This window comes from Nicotiana sylvestris, chromosome 6, assembly GCF_000393655.2.
Source record: "Nicotiana sylvestris chromosome 6, ASM39365v2, whole genome shotgun sequence".
Taxonomy (NCBI): Eukaryota; Viridiplantae; Streptophyta; class Magnoliopsida; order Solanales; family Solanaceae; genus Nicotiana; species Nicotiana sylvestris.
In genome coordinates this window covers 14184991-14207355 of record NC_091062.1, presented here as the reverse complement: position 1 = coordinate 14207355, position 22365 = coordinate 14184991, and the positions used below count along the sequence as shown (strand labels likewise).

Below are 22365 nucleotides of genomic sequence, written 5' to 3'. Positions count from 1 at the left end.
CCTAGTTAAACTACTGATGCTGAAAAAGGACATAAGATGGTATCACCTCTGATTCTACTGTTTTAAATAGACTGGTAATAACTCCCTATATTCTCAGATTTACAACGCTTAGAACAACATACTTTAGGTATAATAACTTCTAAATTGTTTTTAATAACTCTGGTAAATCTTGTGCATGATCACACGCCTAGGCAAGCCCTAGGTAATCAAATTTTTATTAAATTGGAAACTGTCTCTTTATGTGTTTATTGTTTAATGGTTAACAGGCTTTAAATCAATAGGCAAACTGATAGGACTACTGCTTCTGAGTTTATAAAATATGTCTATCTTCTATGTTTTGATATTCACTTAGACATCATGCCTTAGGATCCTGTTTAATAATACTGCCCTTATTTGTGTTTGAGTCGTGCTGCTTATGTGCATTATTTGTAGAGGTAAACCTGAGCATCTAATTGCTTCTTTTCTGCCTTATTTGCTAGAGTCCTATTTGTTCTTGCATGTCGCCTAGTATTTTCTTCTTTTAAACCTTAAGGGTCTGTCTAGAACTGACTATAGGTAGAGGTCTTGATTTCCTCCAGGACCATTAAAAAGAGACGGGTAACAGCACGCAATAGAGATCGTTAAACAATACTCGCTTTAATAACCGCTAAGGGGTGGGAAGGGTAGATATGGATATGATGACACGCGTTAATGTCACGTGTAGCCCTCATTGAGGAGTGCTTACCGGACATTGCGTGGGGTGATCCTGTAGGCTAACCAACCTAGGACCCATCCTTCCCAAATTCCCTTTACTTTCCATGTGTATACAATTTGTTTAAGCTTTTCCTTTGTCTCATTATTTGAGTCATGTAATGTTCAAACCTGCTCTTATTTGTAATTATGTGTTTAAAACTATTTATTTGTTAATGGACTACTTCATAAATATAAGTTGACTCACCTTTGTGGATCGAGAGGGGTGCCTAATCCAAGAGTCTTATGTTATGTTCTTTGTGGATCGAGCCTTTACCCTAAATCCCTGGTAATGCAAACCAATCCAAGAGTTAATCGCTCTGGGTGCCCTAACGCACCATAATCCGTTAGGTAGCGACTCTTCAAATACCCAAATACCAAAAGAAAATGAGTTATTACCCCCATGAATGTCGAAACACGGACTTCTCTCCACGAAGGGAAAAAAGGAGGCGCGGCAATCGCAAATGTGATAATTGCACCTGTTAAGTGGGATTTTAGACGGGATTTCAACTCACTCTTTCAATTTTTCAAACCCTAAACTCTCATAGGCGATTTTCTTGAAGAGAGTTCTTCCCCAAATCATAGGTAAATGATTTCTAACTTATTTTCTTCAATATGTAACATCTTTTTACATGATTTTACTTCAAAATCTGGGGTTTTTCATGGGAAATTGGGTTTTTTTGGTAGAAGTTAGTATTTTCAAATTTTACGGATTTGAACCTCAATTTGAGGCTAGGTTTCAAAACTAATTGCATATTTGAGTTCTTGAGTGAATGGGTGATCGGGTTTTGGTTCAAACTTCAGGTTTTGCCCAAGCGGGCCCGGGTTGATTTTTGATTTTTTGGGAAAAAACAATGGAAAATCTATTTTCATGCATTATAATTGGTTTATTTAACATTTATTAACGTTATTAAGTAAATTGTAACTAGATACAAGCGAATTGGAAGTGGAACCGAGAGGTAAAACGGTAGTTGAGGCTTAATCTTGTCCATAGAATCGAGGTAAATGTTTGGCCTAACCTTAGCTTGAGGGAATAGGAGTTGTGGTCTATCTGCTATGTGTTAGTATCGAGTACGACGTATAGGTGTGGTGACGAGTATTTATACGTTGGTGTCAAGCATGCCCGTGAGTCTTATGTCATGTTCTTTGTGAATATATTATATACCGTTCATGCTCAAATCGATGATTATTAATGTTGAACAAAGCTTATGAAAGTTTCATGGTAATTGACAATTGTTGAGTATTGGCTCAAGTTGAGTTTCATTTTGTAAAGTAATTGTTGAAAACGAGATTGGTTATAGTTGAATCCCTTGCCGGGAGGTTATTGTTGATTCCCTTGCCGGGACGTATTGTTTCTATTTTTTGGGTGAGAAAGAGTGTAAAGCACGAAGGGTGATGCCGTGCATAATATTGTGAGTGAGTATAATGCACGAAGGGTGATGTCGTGCCATGATTGAGAGTTAATGCACGAAGGGCGATGCCGTGCCGATATTATGAGGAATAATGCACGTAGGGTGATGTCGTACCATGATTATGAGAGGTAATGCACGAAGGGTGACACCATGTCGTTTTTGTTGTTTCATATGGTAATGATGAGAGTAAAAGCACGAAGGGTGATGTCGTGCACGTACCGTTTCATTATTTTGTTGCTTTAGATATGATGTTCATTATGCTCCTTTATTGATGCTTCTTTATTGGCTTATTATTAGAATCTGATATTCCCTGCAGCATGTCCCCCTTCCCACTTTATTCTGTTGATTCATGTTACTATGATTCTGTTTGTACATGATTTAACTACACAGGTATATATGATTGTCGTGTCCTAGCCTTGTCACTGCTTCACCGAGGTTAGGCTTGACACTTACTCAGTATATGGGGTCGGCTGTACTGATACTACACTTTGCACTCTTTTGGGCAGACTTCGGTAACAGAGCCGGTGAGTGGCTGAGGTAGCTGCTTTCAGTCCAGGGAGACCAAGGTAGATCTGCTGGCGTCCGCAGAGCCTAAAGTCCCCCTTCCCTGTTTTAGCTTTCTTCTGTCTCTTTTCATTCCAAGAACAGTGTACTTTTCTGTTCAGACCAGTATTTGTAGTAACTCGTAGATGTTCGTGAATTTATAACACCAGATTCATGGGTAGACATGTATTGGGTTATTTGGATATGTTATAACTCTTCGGCGCTTTTCATTTGTTTAGTTATAGTTGTTGTTATATTTGTTTGAGTTGAATGCTAATGGGTTAAAACATTAATAATTGACTTGCCTAGCTTTCACGAGTAGACACCATCACGATTCCCGGGGATGAGAAATTCGGATCGTGATAGTACTTAACTTAAGACCTACAAATATAAAGGTGGACGCATAAAATGTGATATGCGTAGTGATGTCAAGATAGTTACGATTGGCATATTTCTTGAACCATTTGAAATTACTATTCGGCAAGTGATATGCACATAAATTATTGCTAATATGATTAATTGTATTTTCCTAAGCATATATTTTTCTATCTCTAGATAATTTGTGTAGGGTTTGTAGGTATGTGCAGAGAGCTCAAGCCAGAGATATTGGGTGCGCATGTATTTTTTATCGAAGAATATATATTCAAAGACAGTGAAATTAGATTTATGAGATCAATGACTTAACACAAATTAAGATACCAAGAGAAACTATCAAATTAAACCGGATAAAATCATGATGTAATTAATCTTCCATGTACTATATTACTTAATTTTGAAACTAGAGAGACAATAATGATAATATCTTTGGTAAGTAAAACGGAAAAAAAATAAAAAAAAAATAAGGGACAACAACAACAACTCTATAAAATCTCACTAGTGGGGTCTGGGGAGGGTAATGTGTACACAGACCGTACCCCTACCCCGAAGAAGTAGAAAAGCTATTTCCTAAAGACGCTTGGCTCAAGAAAATAAAAGGACAAAAGAAGACAATATTAGTATCACCATAAAAATCATAGGGAAAATAAGAACAACATGAAATACAGAAGAAAGATGCAAAGCAAAAGCGATAGCTAGTAAATATGTCATACACTGAAAAGCGAAATAGTAAGACACAACATTACCAATAGTTATCTTAGACAAAAACCATACGAGACTAGTTTCACAAAGGTACAAAGTAAGGATAGAAAAATATAGAAAAAGAAATGAAATGTCTCATATCAGAAAATGATGAAGGTATTCAGGGGCGAAGCTACAATCTACGAGTCAATAAAATAGTTTTTTTATTATTTTCTGTATTTGTATTAAAATTTATATAAATATTTAATTTAAATCTAGTAAATAACACAAGTTATAATTTGGTGACAAGTTCAAAACCCACAAACTTTAAATATTAGCTTCTTTCTCTCGATGTATTGATGGCTTTGAATGAGAGTAGGTGCATATGATTTTCATGTGTTGGATCGGTTTGACAATTCTGCATGGTGTAATCATTTTCTTAGTTTTACGTTCTGTTTTAAAGATTGTAATTGTAAAACAATAAGCGAACAATACGACAACTGGGGATGTAGCTCAAATGGTAGAGCGCTCGCTTTGCATGCGAGAGGCACGGGGTTCGATCCCCCGCATCTCCATTTTAATCTTTTGATGATATCATTATTTTAATCTCATAAAGCTCAAGGATCTCATGTAAATGACATTAATGCTTAAGTTTTCTTTTTTCTTCTTTTAAGTTTACGATGACACCAGCTGCCTTTACTCCTCTTCACAAAAATCAAGATCTAACGTGAAATTGTTTACTTATATTTGGCAAAAGGATTTCGTTTTCTGCTTTTTCTTACTCTACAATTATCATAGGCAGTTGTTCTTTCTTTCTTTATGAACTACTCCCTCCGGTCCAAAATAAGTGATTTTTTGGATGTTTTCATACAGATTAAGAAATCCACCTTTTAGCATTAATTAGCAATGGAATTGACCATATTAACCTTTACTATCTCACATAGATACTCCTAACACATATTCCAACACTATTTACTCCAAGGACAATATAGGAAAAAAATAATTAATTCATTCTTGAAATCTGGAAAAATCACTTATTTTGGATCACAAGAAAAAAGCCAAAAAAATCACTTATTTTGGACCGGAGGGAGTATTTTTTTTTTCAACCAACGAAATGACATTATATTAGAAACAGGTTACATTACAAGGAGCGTTGATAATATTGTTCCCTGTATTACAAAAAAAGCATGTAGGGAAATTGTTGTGCTGATGTCTATCTACAACAACAACAACAACAACGACCCAGTATAATCCCACAAGTGAGGTCTGGGGAGGGTAATATGTACGCAGACCTTACCCTTACCCCGAAGGGTAGAGAGGCTATTTCCAGGAGACCCTCGGCTCAAAAAAAGCAATAGGAGATGATATATTAGTACCATAAAAATGCGTAATAAAAATAACAACAATATATAAGAGATATGAAATATGAAATACAGGATACGAAATACGAAATACGAAATACGAAATAAATGGCTGGTATAGTACAACTAGAAGGTAAAGCCCTGCATCAATAGACGACCAATGACATTCCTAGTCTAACTCCTAACTGGATAGTCTCCCTCTATTGTGCTGTAGAAATATTCACACTCTCCCCTAACCTACAACCTTAATGCTCGACCTCCATAATTCCCTATCAAGGGCCATGTCCTCAGTAATCCTAAGTCGCGCCATGTCCTGTCTGATCACCTCTCCCCAATACTTCTTAGGTCTTCCTCTACCTCTCCGCGTGCCCACTACAGCCAGTCGCTCACACCTCCTCACCGGTGCATCAGTGCTCCTCCTCTGAATGTGCCCGAACCATCTGAGTCTTACTTCCCGCATCTTGTCCTCCATGGGGGCCACACCCACCTTCTCTCGAATATCTTCATTCCTAATCTTATCCATCCTTGTATGCCCGCACATCCACCTCAACATCCTCATCTCTGCTACTTTCATCTTCTGGGTGTGTGAGTTCTTTACCGGCCAACATTCAGTTCCATACAACATGGCAGGCCTAACCACTGCTCTATAAAACTTACCTTTTAGTAACGGTGGCACTTTCTTGTCACACAAGACTCCCGACGCTAACCTCCACTTCATCCACCCCACCCCTATACGGTGTGTGACATCCTCGTCAATCTCCCCGATCCCCTGAATAACCGATCCAAGGTACTTGAAACTACCTCTCTTGGGAATGACTTGAGAGTCAAGCCTCACTTCAACTCCCGCTTCCGTCGGCTCAACTCCAAATTTGCACTCGAGGTATTCCGTCTTCGTCCTACTCAACTTGAAACCTTTAGACTCAAGAGCATGTCTCCAAATCTCTAGCCTCTCGTTGACGCCGCCTCTTGTCTCGTCAATTAGAATAATGTCATCAGCAAATAGCATGCACCATGGAACCTCCCCTTGAATATGATGAGTCAGTGCATCCATCACCAGGGCAAATAGGAATGGGCTGAGCGCAGACCCTTGGTGCAACCCCGTAATAACTGGAAAGTGTTCAGAGTCGCCTCCTACTGTCCTAACCCGAGTCTTAGCTCCATCATACATGTCTTTAATCACCCTAATATAGTTACTCGGGACCCCTTTATCCTCTAAGCAGCTCCATAAGACCTTCCTAGGAACCTTATCGTACGCTTTCTCCAGATCAATAAACACCATGTGGAGATCCTTCTTCTTATCTCTGTACTGTTCCACCATCCTCCTAATAAGGTGGATAGCTTCTGTGGTAGATCGTCCCGGCATGAACCCGAACTGGTTGTCTGAAATAGACACCGTCCTTCGCACTCTCATTTCTACCACTCTCTCCCAAACTTTCATGGTATGACTTAGTAATTTGATGCCCCTATAGTTGTTACAGCTCTGGACATCACCTTTGTTCTTATACAGCGGTACCATTGTACTCCACCTCCACTCTTCAGGCATTCTATTAGTCTTGAATATAACACTAAACAATGCAGTAAGCCATTCCAAGCCTGCTCTACCCACATACCTCCACAGTTCAACCGGAATTTCGTCTGGCCCGGTAGCTCTGCCCCTTCTCATCTTACGCATTGCCTTCATGACTTCATCGATCTCAATGTCCCTAAAATTACTTACTTCATGGTGACTGTCGGCATTCCTCGATTCCCCAAGTATAATATCCTGATCCCCTTCTTCACTTAGAAGTTTATGAAAGTAGGTCTGCCACCTCCTCTTAATCTGGTCATCTCCCATCAAAACTTTGCCGTCATCATCTTTTATGCACCTCACTTGGTCCAGATCCCGAGTTGTCCTCTCTCTCGCCTTAGCGAGTCGGAATAACTTCTTCTCCCCACCTTTGTTCCTTAGTTCCTCATACAGACGAGCAAAAGTTGTCGTCTTAGCCTCCGTCACTACCATCTTCGCCTCCTTCCTAGCTACCTTATACCTTTGACTGTTCTCTCTCTTCTCCTCCTCGTCAGTGCTCCCTACTAACCTTAGGTAAGCCGCCTTCTTTGCTTCCACTTTACCTTGGACAACTGCATTCCACCACCAATCTCCTTTGTGTCCACCATAGTGGCCCGTAGATATCCCTAACACCTCTCTCGCCGCCTTTCTTATACAGTCCGTCGTCGTCGACCACATTAGTTCTACAATAATATATTCGGTAGATGGTTCATCTAAACAAAAAGTAGAGGAGTACTCTAGGCCGAAGTAGAGGTTTTTCTTAAGTAGACAATGCCTTGTTGGTCTGCACTCAATTCTTTTTGCAAAAAGTTGGCGGCTCCAGTAGTAGATGCATATTTGCTCCTAAATCCATAGATGCTTCATATTTTGCTAAGCTATCAACAACTCTGTTCTGCTCCCTGTATGTATGCATGATGTGCGGGCTACCTAGCTGACGTAGCAAGTATCTGCATTCAGACAGTAGTGATGAGTGGTGCATGTTATCGTTTTTTAACATAAAAATTATCTCAATAGAGTCGACATTGATTTCCAGTGGTAATAGTTTATGTTGCCATGCAATGTGTAAGCCTTGGAGTAATTCGTAGAGTTCCAATGTAGTAGGGTCTCTTATGGGTCTGCTTTCAGTGAAACCTAGAATCTAGTTGCCTGTGGAGTTTCTAAATACCCCTCCTATCCCATATCCCGGAGGTGTTGCATTAGAGGAGCCATCTGTATTAAGTTCAATTGTGTTGGAAATGGGTGGTTCCCATTTGATGTACAAATTCCTTATTTGTGTCTGTGGAGATTTTTGTTGGTTTAGATAGTAATATTCTGTGGCAGGAGATAATATTTGTTGAAGCGAGTGTTGTACGTCAATGTATTGGAAAATTTTTCTCCAGATGTGCCAAAGTGTAAAATGGATGAGTATTTGGATTAGGTGTGTGTGTTGGTACTTGTGTAGTAGAATTTATGAGTGCGTGAATGTCATGTATTGGTGAGACGTCGTTATTTCGAAATATGTTGAAATCATTTGTGATTCCCAAGGTGTACCATATGGTATTTGGCAGTTGAATAATATATGGGCAATGGTTTCTCTGTGTTGTTGGAAAATAGGACATATTGGTGATGTAGTAATGTTGAGTCTATATAGATAGACGATTATGGGGAGATGCTTGTGCCCAATTAACCATAAAAAATATCTAATTTTTGGTGGTAATGTTAAAATCCATATTCATTTAAGGTTGGTAATTTCTTGATTTGTTTGTAAATTATTATACAGGGATTTGGCAGAAAATTTCATTATGAGTTAGCCCCCAGATAATTTTATCATAGGCTTGTGGATTGTTGAGCGGTTGTACATAAATGTTACGTAATTTGATTACTATATTGATTGATAACTCAAAGGGTAAATCATTGATAGTAATCATTTGGTGTGTTAGTTAATGTGTTAGTGTTGAGTTTTGGTCGTTATTTGGTAATGGGCCTTCAATTTGGTTTCACAATATGATATTTGGCCCAAGCCAAGGTTCCGTCCAGAATCGAATGTGTTGGCCATTTGCAATATGCTATAGTATTCCGCGTTGGCAAAGTTGTCATCCTAAGTTCACAACTTTCCAGATATTCGAAAATTGTTGATGGTTAGTTTTCAAGTAGTATTTTCTGATGAGTATAGAAGCCCATAGGGATTTTGGAGATGTGAATAGTCTCCACACTAGTGCATCTAGTAGAGCATTATTTTTTAGAGATAAATTTGAATGCCCAATCCCCCATTTTTCTTAGGTTGTTGGATGGTATTCCATTTAATGAGGTGACGCTTCTTTTTGTGTTGAGTTGTGCCCCACAGGAAGTTTCTTTGGTATTTTTTTATTGATTGTATGTTGTTGCGGGGCTGTTTTATAATTTATATAACATGTGTTGAAAGAGTATCATATTAATTTTCCATTCCGTGAGTCTTGCTTTACAGTTATCAAGAATAAATTGGTAATCACTTTGGACGAGTAGCCAAAAAAAAGGAAAGCCTAAATATTTTCCAAATTTGACTCCTTCGTGCATACTAAAAGAAGTGAGGACAAGTTTCTTATTCGTAGAAGAGGTATTTTTAGAGAAGAATATTTTTTATTTGTATAACTAATTTTTTGTCCTGAGTGGTATGTAAAAGTGTTGAGAATATCAATAATAGCATGAATACTTTGGGGTGTGAGTCATGATGTCAGAGTTATATCATCCACAAATAATAAGTGAGAGATAGAGAGTCATCGACGTGAGAGTTGTACAGGCAGCCATAGTTTATAATCAACTGCGGTGTAAATTTGGCAGGATAAGTGTTCCATACATAAAATAAATATGTAGGAAGAAAGTGGATCACCTGGACGCAGTCCCTTGGTGGGTGTGAAAAAATCAGTTGGGTGTCCGTTTAATAGAATAGAGATGGTTGAAGTCATAATGCATGACATGACGAGAGTGATAAAAGGGGTTGGGAAGTTAAAGAAATGTAATATGTCTTTAATGAATGCCCATTCCATTTGATCAAAGGATTTCTCTAGATCTAATTTTAGGAGAAAGTTTGCTTTTTTATATCTGAAATGGTTGAGGATTTCCTGCACTATGATTGCATTATCCGAGGCACGACGATTTTTGAGAAAGACAGATTGCTCAGAACTAATAATCTTATATAATTGAGGCTTTAATCTATTTACTATAATTTTTGCAATTAGTTTATAAAGAGTGTTACAAAGGCTAATCGGTCGATATTGAGCAATTGAGGATAGATGCAAAATTTTTGGAATGAGACATAAATACGTTTTGTTTACTATTGGAGGAATGTATTTGGAAGTGAAGACATCATGGAAAAAAGAAATTATTGAAGAGGCAGTATATGTCCAATACTTTTGGTAAAAATATGGATGTAATCCATCAGATCCTGGTGCGTTGAAAGGTTTAAAAGAGTTTAAAGCAAAATGAATTTCTTTTGTAGTTAGTGATCTATTAAGGGTTTGATGATCATTAGTATTTAGTAGATTGTAAAGGGTTACTGTGTAGGAGTTGGAGGAACAAGTGTGATTTGTTGTAAAAAGCTTTTGATAATAAGACTCTACCATTTCGTTCATTTTTGATTGGTCGAAAACCCAGTTACCCCCTGAGTCTTTTAGAGCAGAGATGCAATTATGTCTTCTACGTTAGATGGTTGATAAGTGAAAGAATTTGTGTTCGCATCTCCATATTGTAACCAATTTATTCATTATTTAAATTTCCAGAATTCCTCTTTGAGGCGAAGTATTTTGTCGTATTTGTTTATAAGGTCAATTTCTAAATAATATAAAAAGGTGCTTGTAGGGTATTTAGGAGATGTTTGTATACCTTTTATTCTAGCTAAAATGTTTTCAAACATTGATTTGTTCTACTCATGTACATCTGCAGTAAAGGCCTCAATGGCATTAAAGATATGCTTATTAGGGGTCTAATTTCTAAGAATAAGATAAGTGAATTGAGGGTGTGAAGTCCAGATTATTTCAAGTCTGAATATTTTGTTTCGCTTAAAAATTTTATGGAGGTTAATTAATAACGGGCAATGGTTAGAATGTCTTCTGGGTAGATGTTGTATGTAAGCATCCGGGAATTTATTAAGCCATTCATAATTTCCCATACATCTATCTAATCTTTCTAGAATTCTTTGATAAATATATGTTTATTCGTCCAAGTGTATTTGCTATCTCTATAGCAAGGTCAATTAATTGACAATGATTTAGACAACGTAAGAATTTATCACATCTTTTATTATTAAATTGAATTACCACCAAAATTTTCAGAAGCTCTTATTATTTTATTAAAATCACCACCCACTAACCAAGGAAGTTGTATGGTATCATGAATTATTTACATGTTTTCCCAAAGAATGTTACGTGCATGTACATCAATTTTTTGCATATATATTGAAAATTAACCAAGTATTGGGTTGGGATGTATCTAGACAATGGAGTGTATTTCCTGGTGTGTAACGCCTACCTGGTCCAGCTTGAGAAGTTCATTATGCCATAGTAAGGCGATTCCACCTGCTGGCCTTCTGCAGATGCTTGCGCCATACTGTTAAATCCAAAATTGTCACATAGGCTGGTGTGATCCTATAGGTGAGTTTCCAACAGTGCCATTAGTGTTGGGTTATGATAGTTGAGAAGTGATTGAAAGTTCCTGTGAAAGCCTGAGGATTGAGCTCCTCAGCAATTCCATACGATGAACTGCATAGTTCTACTGTGTGTTTGATGCGATGGAAGGTTTGTTGTCACCTCCCTCTGTTGTGCCATCAACTGGATCATTAATAGAAGCATCATTATTCCATATTTCCCCACCTTTGGATTGGTTGTTGGCCTTATATTTAGGAAACAACTTTTTAACTCATGTGGGTAGATTATTACTACTTTTCTTTTGTACTGTTCTTTGAGGTTGTAATACCTGTTCTCGTTGAGCAAGCATAGGATGGGTCGTGTTTCCCTTATATCCGCCATTGTTGCAACCACCTCTAACTGTGTTATTTCTTCTAGTTCATTGGGAGGTTGAATGGATGATAGTAGTGAACTCGTTGGAGGTGTAACTGGTTGGTATAGTGATGTCTGTGCATGGATTGGTGAGGGTATGTTCATCACTGCTCGTGGTTGAATCTATGGAACAAGGGAGTGGGCAGGTAAGTGAGATGGGTAGAATGGAAAGTCGATTGGTGGTGGTGGTGTGGAGTACTGGCTCTAGGGATGGAGTGGAGATTTTGGTGGGTACAATGGTGGTAGTGGTGATTTTGTAGGGTTGATAGTGGATGCATTACCCACAGATATTAGTTGTAAAGGTTGATTCCCAACCTCATCCCTTCCTTAACTATTTGGGCTATGTACGTCGGGTTTTGAATCATAATTATCACGTCTTGATTCTCTATTTCCATCGTAAATTTCAATGCATGTTCCTGGAGACTCATTTCAGGCCAGGATTGTGGTAAATTTGCATTGGGGGAAATTTGGAAGATGTAGTTGGGTGGTGGATGTAGAGTTTGGTTGGAAGGTTTCATGGTGATTGTGTTGAGGATAATTGGGTGTTGTAGCAGGTTGGTGTTGGTGAAGGAGGTCGTCCTTCGATACTTGAAATTTAATGGGGTTGTGTTCATGATGTGTTTTAGTCTTTGTAGTTCGTTGCTTGTAGAAGTAGAGTTAAGTAAGGAGATTAATGATGATGAGGCAGTGGCATGCTTAATTTGTAAGGCTAAAGTGTGTGGTTGATTTGATGTGGGTTGGGGTTGGGTATTTGATAGGGAGGTAACACGTGACTGACCTAGTGTTATAGGTTGTGATGGTGCATAGGTTGCTTGGTGTGATTATTTGGGTCATTAGAATGTGTAGATGGAGATGAGCCAGAACTCTTGGGTAGTGTAGGAGTATTGATGGGGTGTGTCGTTTGAAGAGGGAGATTTTGCACTGTATTGGATGGTGGAATGGGCGGTGCAATTGCTGAGTTGTCGTTTGGAGATTAATGAGTAGGTTGATCAGCCACGTGTTGGTTAATTAAGGTTTTAGTAGGTGATTTGGATACTGACGTAGATGAGCTAGTGGAATTTGGTGGTTGGGCCAGGTTTGTGTCTATTTGTTTAGCTTGGGTAACTAGGCTTGCGAGAATTTGGTCAACTAGCCCAGTATTTGACTGATGATGTGATGGGCTTAACGGAGGCGAGTTTTGATCTAGCATGTCATTGTCTTTAGGATCTTGTAGCAAATTTATTATAGAATAGATAAAAAAATTTGGAGGGGTAGTGTAGTCTTTTCCTTTTATTTTTTGAGTAGGGTTTGGAGTGTTAGCATTAGTGAGCTTACCTGTGGTTGTTTGTGTGATAGCCCCCATGGAATGTAGGCACACCTGAGTATCTGATGAAGTGTGTCCTTTGTTGTGAGGTAGCAGTGGTACTTGTCCTTTTTTTGTGGGGCTTTTGCTCGTACGTCTTTGTGGGAATTGGACTATTTTCCACTCACCTGCCCCTGACATTGATGGTGTTGAAGTTGGCTATTGAGATGTGCTAGTAGTAGCACCGTGATGTTTGTTCATGGGTGTGAGTATTGAAACTTGGGTAGTTGTTATGCTTGGTGGTGTGGGATACGTGCATAGATTTGTGGTAGGCCAAGCCGTCTATGTAATGTACAGAGCATATTGAGGCCTTCATATAGAATTTGTTGACGGTGCATGCCAATGAAGATGTGAGTTTTGAGAGGTTTTTCTAGCGACACTTCAATGCATATACGTGCATATCGTCCCTGAGTGGTGGCACTGGTGCAGGTGTCAATCTTAAGGAGTGTGCCCACCTTTGCTCTTACTCTTTGGAGTATGTCAAATTCATAAAATTTTGTAGGTAGTTCTAGGAGTCGTATCCATATGGCAGAGTAGGTGAGTTGTGTAGTTGAAGCGATGAATTTGGGTTCTCATTTGCGAAGAGAGAGGAAATGATTAAAGATAAACCAAGGTCCTTCATGTAAAGACTTAGTCATATTTCCTCTTTTTGAAATTTAATAAGAAAGAAGTCTGAACCTAGGTCAATAAGGGGAAGTTCTTCAGTAGGTTGTCATAAGTTTTGGAGTTTTGTACGTAAGGTTTGGTATCCCACCTTTCATCAAAAAACTTTAATTATTACAGAATATTTCTATGGGGAGTAAAGATGAGTTTTGTCTGAAGTAGAGAGTGGGATAAAAGTATCTGAATTAGTATCATTGGTTATCTTATCTGACAGATCAATGTGGGAATGGTGTGTGTGGCATGTATGTGGTATGTGATGAAAATTGTTATGGTTTAACAAAGTTTTTTTGAACAATTGGGGTGGGTGCTGTGGAATTTGAATACAGGGAGTGTCGATATACATGGAACTTAAGTCATGTGGTTCAAGTGGTGTGCTATCTATATTTGTCATTTTTGGTAGTGGAAAGATGGTTGCTAGGTCACAAGAGTATAGGGTTACCGCTAGTATGTAGAGAGAAGCGGGAGTTTCTCTCTCATCAACTTAATTCCTAATTGGACTATGATCCAAATTTAAGCCCATTTTAACTCGTCCAAAATCAATTCAACCTGCTCATTTGATGAATACAATTTCAATTGAATCTGCTTTATGTTTTAGTATTTGATGAGTACTAGAACATAAAGCAGATTCATTTGAAATTGTATTCATCAAATGGGCAGGTTGAATTGATTTTGGATGAGTCAAAATGGGCTGAGTCAATAAATGACAAGGTAATTGTTGGGCTAAAATTTGGATCATAGTCCAACTCGCCCAACTTTAATTAATGTGTATTATTTTCTTATGAAATATTTAATTATCAAATAAGAATTTTTTTTCTTTTGTTATGGTTATATATAACATATCGAACAAAAAATTACTTTTAATATATTTTAGCAAAGTTACTCATAGATCAGTTTGGATTAAAAATCATCCCAACTTTAGATGTGTTGAAATGGATTGGATCAAAATGAGTTGAGTTCAACAAATTGACCTGCTGAACCTTGGACGAGTTGCGTGAAACAAATGGATTTGGGCACAAATTGTCACTCCTAGTATTCTATTTGTATAAGCTTTCAATTGTCTCATGAGCAATGATTTGATTCATTAAAAAGTATGTAGCATCCTTTTTCCCTTGCTTTTATCTTTCTTATGGTACAACTAAACTCCTACGTTTCATTTCATCGCCTTCTTTTGTGTTTGACTATTGTTGTGGAACATCGTGGGTTAACTAGTACATAATCACATACAAAACAAATAGAGAAGAAAAATCAATGCAAGGATTTAATGAGATTCGGCTAAACCTAATCCTCGGGGCAGAAGCAGAGAAAGTTTTCCATTATGAATGAGAAGAAATACAATACAATCTATAAAATGCCCAATTACAACCCCTATATATAGATCCCAAATAGTCCCAAACCTATAAGAGAAAAGTTTCTCAATTTGATAAGGACAATAGGTTTTTCTTTCCCAAATCTACTAGGATAATGGGTTTTCCCAAACCTATAGGGATTATAGATTTCTAAAAATATAAGGAAATAATTCAAGCTGCAAATAACAAATCTTCCCCTTGGCTTGAATTCTCTTCATCAACAAGAACGTCTCTCTACCTTGCCCTCAGCCCTCGTGAGGGCTCTACCCATTTCCACACACATCAACCAAGTTTTTAGGCAACGCCTAAACTTGTTAATAGACTCAATCTCTTCAGCCATAACACTAATCTATCGATTTGGTTCTGCACTTGAAATAGCTTCTGGATAAGTATCACACTCAAACATATCAATGGTTTTTGCAACTACCAAAGCAAATCCCATAGGATTTGTATATCCAAGAAGATTTCCATCAATTACGTTTGCTAACCTTTGCAGTCGGTCGATCACTCTCCTCTATCTACCGGTTGCAATGATGCATGGTTGTTGTTGTGCATGTGCATTAACATTATCATCTTGATCAATATTTTGCACCTACTCCATTTCTTCTACTTTAGAACTACTAGCCTGAGCTAGTGGCTATTCAATTTCTATCTCTAAGTGGTCACCGATACCACAATCTGTTTCAGCTATTGCCTTCTCCCTCTGACTATCCAATGAGGCATATTTATTGAATGTCACATCCCTACTGATAATTAGCCCTGGATTCTTCTGATCTGTGCATTACAACCTATAATCTTTCACTCAGGTTGCATACCTTAGAAATATGCACTTCTTTGCCCTCGGCTCAAGTTTTTCATCCCTCACATGAGCATAAACACGACAACTAAATATCCTTAGATTTGAATAATTAGTAGGCAAATTGGACCACACTTCCAAAGGAGTTTTGAACTCAATACTTGTGGATGGAGATTTGTTGACCAAATAACAAGTTGTATTGATTGCTTCAACCCAAAAATTCTTGCTAACACATAAGTGTGAAAGCATGTTTCGTGACATATCACAAAGTGTTCTGTTCATACGTTCTGCAACACCATTTTGTTTTGTTGTTTCGACACAAGTGCGTTGTCTCACTAAGCCCTCTCTACTGCAGAATTGCAAAATTCCAACCCATTTTCAGTTCGAAGACGCTTAACTTTTATTTTCGTCTACCTCTCAACCATCATCTTCCATTTAACAAATGTCGAAAATACCTCATCTTTTATTTTCAGAAAATACACCCACACCATCCTTGAGTAATCATCAATCAAAGTCATAAAATAACTGGCACCACTCTTGGAGGGAACTCTATTTGGACCATAAAAGTCTGAATGTATATAATCTAACTTGTCTATGGTCTTGTGCTCGACCTTTTTGCTGAATTTTGACCTTGTCTGTTTACTAAACACATAATACTTACAAAAATTTAAAACTTGATTTTTGTACCCATTCAGCAAATTCTTCTTACTCTACAAAGACAATTTCTTATCACTCATATGACCAAGTCGCAAGTGCCACAACTAAGACTGATCCAGATCACTTTTCCAGAAGCTACAACAACTTCCCCTACAACTATACTAGCCTAAAGATGATACAATTTAAAATGCAGTTTACCATTCATGAGTATCATTGAGTCTTTACACATTTTAAGTATTCAATTATCGGAGCTAAACTTATACCCTTGATCATCCAAAGTCGAAAGAGAAATCATTTTTTTCTTTATCCGATGAACATGCCAATACTCAATGTTTCTGATAATTTCATCGAAAATTCTCAATTTGATGTTACCAATCCCCTCTACTGATAATGGATTATCATTTCTCATGTATACAGTTCCACTCATTTGCTTGTAAGTTGCAAACCAATTCTTGTGCGGACATATATGGAAAGTAGTACCAGAATCAAGAACCCAAGAAGTCTGCTTATGACTAGAACTCACAGCACAGACTTCTCCTGCATAGTCACTATCATTAGAATTATTTTCAGTGTAAACATTATTTGATGAATTATCTATTTTCTACTTCCTTATTTTCTCTTTTAGCTTGGGACAATCTCTCTTGTAGTGACCTTTCTCCCCGCACTCATAACAGTTCTGCTTCCTTGGTCTAGACTATGACATGGCGGTTGGCTTTTTCCTATTAAAGTCATTTTGTTGTGTTCTTCCTCTACTCACAAGACCCTCACCATCAGTTTTGCTTTCTGCAAAGCTCTTTTTCTACTCTTTAGATTTTAGTGCGTTACTAACATCTTCCAGTGAAATAATGTATTTCTCGTATTAGAGCATATCGGTAAAAGTATCATAAGATGGTGGTAAAGAACATAACACAATCAAGGCCTGATCCGCACTCTTAATTTTGATATCCAGATTCTTTAGGTCCATTATAATTAAATCAAACTCATCAAGGTGAGTTTTAACAGGTGTACCTTTTTTCATACGGAGATTTTACAATCTCTTTTTCATGTAGAGGCGGTTTGTCAGCGATTTCTTAGAATACAGATCTTCCAGCTTCTTCCATGCCATTGCTGCAGAAGTTCCTTCAGCAATTTCCTGAAGAACGCTATCTGTAACACTCATGAAGATCGAACTCCGAGCCCTCTCCTTCATGTCTTTCTTCTTTGTCTTTTTCATCTCTTCAAGAAAATCTTCATTAATCGTCTTCCATAACCCTTGTAACACCAGGGATGATTTCATCCTAATCTTCCATAGACTAAAACTAGAACCGTCATCAAATTTCTCTACTTGTATTTTATTGAAGATGATGAAGACATCTTAACCCTAGATTATATGTAAAATACCGAACCTTGCTCTGATACCAATTGTTGCAGAAGATCGTGGGTTAACTAGCATATAATCACATACAAAGTAAATAGAGAAGAAAAATCAACACAAGGATTTAACGAGGTTCGGCTAAGCCTAATCCTCGGGGCAGAAGCGGAGAGAGTTTTCCACTATAAATGAGAAGAAAAGCACAATACAATCTATAGAATCCCCAACTACAAATCCTATATATAGATCCCAAATAGTCTCAAACCTATAAGAGAAATGTTTCTCAATTTGACAATGACAATATATTTTTCTTTTCAAAATCTATTAGGACAATGAATTTTCTCAAACCTATAGGGATTATGGGTTTTCTAAAAATACAAGAACAAATAACAAATATTATATTAATGACCATTCAAATCAAGTTGCTGGGAAGAAAGGTCTTATCTTGTAATGGTTAGCTAGTATATACTTCCTTCTATTCCACTTTATGTAAAAAAAAAAATTGAATATAGGTCAACAGGGTTTAAGAGAGAGTTTTGAAATTTGTGACATAAAATAAGTTATAGATCATATTATGTGGCAATAAATTAAATTATCTCATAAATGGTAGAACTAATTGAAAGTTTAATTGTTTCTAAAAGTTAGAAAGTTAAATATTTACCTAAAAATGGGTAACAATTAAATTTGTATGCGGTTTAAAAGATATATAGTTTAATCCAATACGAATTATTGAGAACAACAAATAGATGAATTAAATACAAAATAAATTATCAAACCAATTACAATATGATGACGAAGCTTGTTCTTAGATTAGACAGTGAAATTCGTCCTCGATCGGACCCTCAATACAAGCTCGATCGTGAGTAAAGAATAGAACAAACAAGCAATGCCTTGAACAGTAGCTACAGGACAAAAGAAAGATTTTTATTGCCTTGAATTGCATATTACAATGTGGAAGACTAATGAAAAACATTCCCTTTATATAGTAGGAGAATTTCAACCCTAATACAAGTCTAAAAAAGGTAAAATCTAGTTTTCCCGTTAATTGTTGATCCATGATTGATACCGACGGGATTCAATGCCGTAAAATCTGGTTGAGGGTGAATATTACAGCCCTCTATCCGTCATGCATAACCATCTACCCCATCTCCTGAGGTCCATGAGTCGTACTTGATCCGTGGTACATTGCTTTGCTGTGTTCGATCCTGGATACATTGTTCGTTCTTCTTGGGTCTCTACATGAGGATTTCCTGAAGTTAAGAAGTTATACTCGGTCCGGGGTACGTTGCTTTATCATGTTCGATGTCGGATAATTATGTCGATTCATACTTCCCCTTCATTCTCTCATCAAGGAATCGGGGAAGACTTTGACCCCAATTTTACCCATACATATATAGTCTCCTCATTTTTTGGAGAGTAGGTTTATAAGAGCGACGGGGAGCTATGAATTAACCCCGGTTTCTTCCTTTGTACGTTATAACCGGGTTGATGGGTCAGTGAAACGTCCTATCAGTCGCGTTGTTCAGACTTCGGACACGTGTCGGCCACCAATTGACTATCCTCGAATGTGAAACGTCACGCACTGATTACCCTTTCCCTTTATAAAAACTCCGACCCTTTTTCACTTTTCGATCTCATAGTTGTTTATTTACGATCGAACTCTCCACTTAACTCTAAACTCTTCAAATCTCCATATACTGTTTTCTAGACCTTCACATCTTCATCTTCAAATCTTCAAACCTTCAAATCAGATCATCATATCTTCATCTCCAACTTCAAAACTTCATATTTTTCTTTGAATATTCATATTTTCCAGAATTCATTGGCAAAATCTTCCAAATCATTGCCTCAACAAACCGCCCCTTTGACTTCCAACACGGCTGCAGATGTCGAGGCATCCGTTCTTGAGGTAGTCCCGGAGCCTCCTTTGAAGAGTTTCATTCATGGGGGCTGTTCTATCGAAAACAACTTCAAAGTCAAGAAAGCCTCCAGTGAGCAAGACCAAGGCAAGGGGTGTGGAGGTATATATCCTCCATCACCAAGAATATACTCCCCACAGTCCGGGTAGATTGCAACTGGGAGGGAAAGGAGGTGGTTGTTCCCGTGTCTAATGAGGACATTACTACCTACGTGGAGGGGCATCTAAGTTTTTACACTTACCCCTTCACACACACCCCGATGGACCCTATAATCTTCGGCTTATGCAAAAGGTATGGAGTCTGCCTTGGGCAGATTCATCCATTCTTTTAGAGGATCATAATCCTCCTCCGCCACTTCGTAAACAATACTGAGGCACCTCGTTTCACCCTCGAACACCTTTTTGGCTCTACAGTTCTCGAATCTTTTGAGGGGGTTGTTTAAGTCGTTCATCAAGCAACTAAAGCTCCATTCTCGAGTATCGGTGAAGATCGAGATTGATATTGGCAGGGGAGGTTCGTTCGGGTGAAAATTGAAGATCTCATTCCCTCTGAATTTCTACTATTCCCTGAAAAGTGGAACTCATCCCGTAAGTCTTCTCCTTCTCGAGAAATTGCTATTTCCTTTCATTCTTTTTCTAATTTCATATGTATACCATCGTGTAGTGGTCGCCCTAGTCCCCTGTGCAGTCCTCCACTTTAAGGAGTGGATCGAGGGGATTTGCAAACAAATGTCTTACTTTGAGCGCGAATGGTGCAAGCTCTCAAGGGAAAGTGGGAGGCCCATTCCCACGGTGAGTCTTCTGCCCGAATAATTACATTTACATACTTAACTTTTAGATTTTCTAAGTTTTTTTTCTTTTCACAGGTTTGCCCAAGATCACCGAGCTTCGGCCCTTGGATGGGGATGAGGCTTGATCCTCGCTTGCAGAACCCTCAACTTCGGGATAGCCCAGAGCTGCCGCAAAGGAGGAGAAAAAGAGAAAGAGAAAATCTTCTAGCTCCCCGATTCCCTCTCCAACTTAGGGATTTCCCTGAGGATGACGACCTTAAGTTCATTGCTCATGATTTAACCATCAATGAGAGAGTGAAAGCGACAACCAAGGAAGATGGTCAAGGTCTGAATCCCCCTCTAGCTCGGGAGCTAGAAGGAGGATCAGAGTCCATGGCCTCTGGAGAAGCCGCTTTGGCCCCGAAGAAAGTAGCTGGTGCCATTGACATCGTGGAGACTCCATCCCACACAGAGTCCATGTTCGAAGAGGCTCAGGCCAATAAGGAGAAATCAAGAGAGATGGCACCGGCCAGGATGATGCCCTTAACATGTTCTTCTACGACATGGACATGAGCACGCTGGAGGACTACTCTGGGCATGGTCGCCTTGAGGTCCAAAAAAAGGACGTGCCATCGGGAGCAGGTGAGCCAAACTCGATCCTCAAGCTAGTGAGTTAATTACCCACCCCAAGTATGGATCCTGACCGTAAGATAATGGTCATTCTTTCTATTTCGATGGATTTCCAAGCGTTGTCCACTTCGGTGGGTATGGCTAGCTACCTTCATTGCCTAGTGATCGAGAAGGACCAGGCAAAGATGAACGAAGTAGGTACATCGAGCCTCTTAAATGAGGTGCAACAAACAGTGAACCGGGTCGGACGTATAATCTTTGTATCCTATGAAATTTGCTTAATTTTATCATGTTCTAACAACCTCATTATTTTCAGGCTTCAGTGCTTCATCATGAAATCTTCCTCCGGTCCTGCTTGGAAATCAACCAACTCAAGTTCGAGCTCAAAGAGCAAGTCCAGAAGAAGGACATGTACAGAGCTCTAAGTGAACAATAAGATAAGGCTCTCAAGGACCACCCAATTCTCCGAGCCGAGCTAGAAAAGGCACAAAAGAAGGCCTCGTCCATGAAATGAGAGCATGCCAAACTGGTCGAGAAGGTAAAGATCTTTGAGGCTAAAAATGAGAAGCTACTTGTGGTGACTAACGATGTAACTTCTCATGTCCAAGTGAAGATAGACTTGATTGACCAGCTTCGGGCCAAGATGGATGAGGTCAAGACTACGGTCGAGGCAATGAAGGGCAGAATGGATCTTATGGATTTGGAAAAGGAGGCCACAAAAGATGAGCTAGCATTGGTCAAGGACCAACTCGAGGTAGCAAAAGGCAAATCCAACAAGTGGTCTCGCCTAAACGACGAGCTCCGATCACAAGTGGCTTCAGCCGCCTTGGAACGAGATGCCCTTGGCCAGGAATATTCTGCGCTGAAGTACAAATTAGTGGTGATCTCGGTTGATTCTTCTGAGGTCGAAGAAATGTTGGCTCAGTATAAATCCGACGTGTAAGTGGTTGAGGCTCGCTTAAAGACGAAGACCGAGTATGTAAAGTGGCTATCCCTGAGGGAGACCCTCAAGGAGATTCACGCCTAAGGTTTTGACTTGTCGGCTGAGATCGAAGAAGCCAAGAGGCTCAAAGTCGAGGCAAAGGAACTCTATAAGCCCGAAGGTCTCGAAGGCTCCAACGGTTTCGAAGGTTCGGGTGCTAAGTCGAGCCCCACTGAAGATTAGGTATAGGTGCCTTAGTTTTTTTTTTGGATTTTCCTTGTATATTTTATTTCTTGCTTATTTTGAGGTCGATT

At 38.6% G+C, this 22365-nt stretch overlaps 1 non-coding gene across 1 annotated transcript; it reads left to right on the top strand.

Moving 5' to 3' along the window:
• Positions 1–4242: 4242 nt before the first annotated feature.
• On the top strand, positions 4243–4315 carry TRNAA-UGC (transfer RNA alanine (anticodon UGC)). The gene has a single exon. It is a non-coding gene; the product is annotated as a tRNA-Ala (tRNA).
• The last annotated feature ends 18050 nt before the right edge of the window (positions 4316–22365 follow it).